Source organism: Lygodium microphyllum, chromosome 7, assembly GCF_053477565.2.
Source record: "Lygodium microphyllum isolate KBCC chromosome 7, Lygodium_microphyllum_v1.1.10, whole genome shotgun sequence".
Taxonomy (NCBI): Eukaryota; Viridiplantae; Streptophyta; class Polypodiopsida; order Schizaeales; family Lygodiaceae; genus Lygodium; species Lygodium microphyllum.
In genome coordinates, this window is record NC_141141.1 from 129,717,908 (window position 1) to 129,720,571 (window position 2,664).

The 2,664-nt window shown below is 44.4% G+C and overlaps 2 pseudogenes; both read left to right on the forward strand.

Moving 5' to 3' along the window:
- Positions 1-592: 592 nt before the first annotated feature.
- On the forward strand, positions 593-952 carry LOC148033946 (chloroplastic import inner membrane translocase subunit HP30-2 pseudogene; annotated as a pseudogene).
- Positions 953-986: 34 nt separating this feature from the next.
- LOC148033947 (Golgi SNAP receptor complex member 1-2 pseudogene) lies at positions 987-1,705 on the forward strand (annotated as a pseudogene).
- The last annotated feature ends 959 nt before the right edge of the window (positions 1,706-2,664 follow it).

A 2,664-nucleotide genomic window follows, 5' to 3' on the forward strand; every position in this document is an offset into this window, starting at 1 on the left:
TCTCCTTCTCTCCTCATGGGCCCGCAGCTGGCTGGTAATCAAGGGGGAGGTGGCTTTGTTCAAAAGGCCCGGGGGGGAGGGGGGAGAGGGCGCTAGCTATACCCTAGACTAGGGAGGGAGGGGAAAATGATGAAGTACGGGGGGGGTGGGGGAGTCGTGCTGCAGTAGTCGTCGGGGCTTGTCGAGAGCCAAGGAGGGGGTACTCATGTCACGATGTCGTGCTGCTATGCATCCGAGCCGTAAACACCTCTATTTTTGTTGTGCATCTGTGTTATCTTTTCACATGTGTTTCATTGTGTTTGATTGCTACATTATCTTTTTGTCCTTTTCAGTACTCGCATCCAATGTACATACTGCACTTGTGTGTTTGTGTTTGTGTTTGCGTGTATTTCTGTTTGTGTGCATGTTGTGTGTGTGTCAGAAAAATATGAAAAACTGATGCCAAAGAATATTATCATGCTGTCAATTTCAATTATGAACTCCAAGAAAAGTGCAGGAAACCGTGGAATCAAAGGAAGCTTTGTAGAAGCCGACATTTAAGTTATGAAGACAAAGGTTGCACATGAACAAGGCCAACGTAACATGCAGGACAATGAAGCAGAAACTGTTTTTACTGGTTTGTCCCAGCTCAACACTGTGTTGTGGTGTAAATTCAAGAATATCATGTGCAATGAAAAGAGCTCGTGGTGGCGTGGAAGATGTTCAGACCAGCATGGTAGCTACCTTTGGATCTGGGGCTATGTTCTCTGTCGTCAATGGCGTCAATGGCCCAAATGTGGCATCCAATGCAGTTATGACAGGAGTTTTTTTTGCTCTCATTCAAGAAGGCATGCATAAGCTTGGTAAACTTGCCCAACCTCCACCAGATGATGCCTACTATTTGAGGGGGAAGGGAATATTGCAGAATTTGGGCTTGGAATGCTATGAAAGGAATTTCAAGAAGGGAACTTAAAAACAGCACTTGCCGAAGGTCGAAAAAGGACGCGATGATATTGGAGGGGAGGAGCTTTTCCTGGGGGGCTGATTTTTTTGGAGATCGACAGGTAGCTACTTATGGGGGAGACGGGTCTTGGAAGTCCATGGAGATGGAAATAGAATCTTTGTTGAAAAGATTACTGGATGTAAACGACTCTATGAGTTGGGCTGCTGCAGTAACAACTCCAACCACATCAGTCACTCAAAAGCTTGCTCAGCACAGGGATATACTTCATGAGTTTACTCAGGAATTTAGGAGGACACGAGGTAATATCACTTCATTGCGCGGACATGCAGAGCTCTTGACATCAGTTCGTAATGACATCAGTGAATATAAGGCTTCTGGTAGCTTATCACCTGGAGCAAGCTTACTGAGAGAGAGAGCAGCTATACATGGAAATATTAACCAGATAGAAGAGGTTATTAGACAGTCACAATCTATGGAAGGAGCTTTAGCTTCTTAATGGGGCATGTTTGTAGATATACAAGGGAAAGTAAAGCATCTTGCTGACCAGTTTCCAGTTATTCGTGGTGTACTGGGAGCTATAAAGAGGAAATGCTTAAAAGACACAATCATCTTGTCAGTTGTTATTGCTGCATGCACTCTTTTTCTTATCATTTATTGGCTATCAAAGTAACATGTGGAACCGGCTGGATCCTTGCTGACATCTTGATTGGATATTCGATAGCAGACATATCTTCCTGAGAAAAACATAACATGTATATCTTACTGGCTTGTAGTACGTAAAGAGCAGTCCACTTCTTTGGCAACACCTGCTTTTTGTTTGCTGATACAGGATTTGTACTCAGATTGGAGAATAAAGAAAAGGGAATGCAGCTTACCACAGTGGCATGAAGCTTGACGAGGCTAATTACATTCTCAAGTATGGATCTCAGGACATTGAACTTCTGTGTGAATGCTGGTCAATGATACTTTTTTTTTGAATCTGTGAATCAGAGTCCATGGAAGGTGACAAGTTTTAGAAGGGAAGGAGATGACAAAATGTGGTTGGAGTATGTAGGGCAATGCTTCAATTGTCGAATGATCTCATTGGGGTCATCAGTTTGGCAGAGTCTTAAATCTAAATGGATCACTTCAGGAAAAACAGATCCAACTTTGACAGAAGCACTCAAAGGTAACACATCAGCGTCTCAGGAGGGCGGGAGTTGATCGAGATGGGGGAAGCATTTTGACAGGAATTGTGCTTGTTGGTGGCATGTTCCAACTGATGTCTGAGTAGCAAAAAATTCTGTTTTTGAGTTGAACTTACCAGTCTTCTTATTTTTCTAAGGCGGTATAACTACAGCTTCTTGTCAAGAGTAGTTGGCAACTTCTTTGTTGTAATTCACTTGGCAAAAGCCATAGTGATCTTTGGCATCAAAAATTGAGATTTTCTTGTTAGCCTCTTGCCTTGCATCTTGAACCCCGTGTTCAGCAGCTCTTGCATGAACTCTAGGACAACGGCCAGGCAGGCGGGGTGGCACTTGTGCGACGTAGGGAGGGGACGCTCTGCTGCCCCTAATGTAGGGGGTGCTTTATAGGTGGAGAGGGAGGTGACAAGGTGGTGCCACCTGCCACCTAGGGGGCTACATGCCCCCCCACTCTCACTACTTACCCTCTCTCTATCTCCCTACCATGCACACGGCAGGGGGAGAGAGAGGGAGAGTGTTTTTTTTAATTTCAAAAAA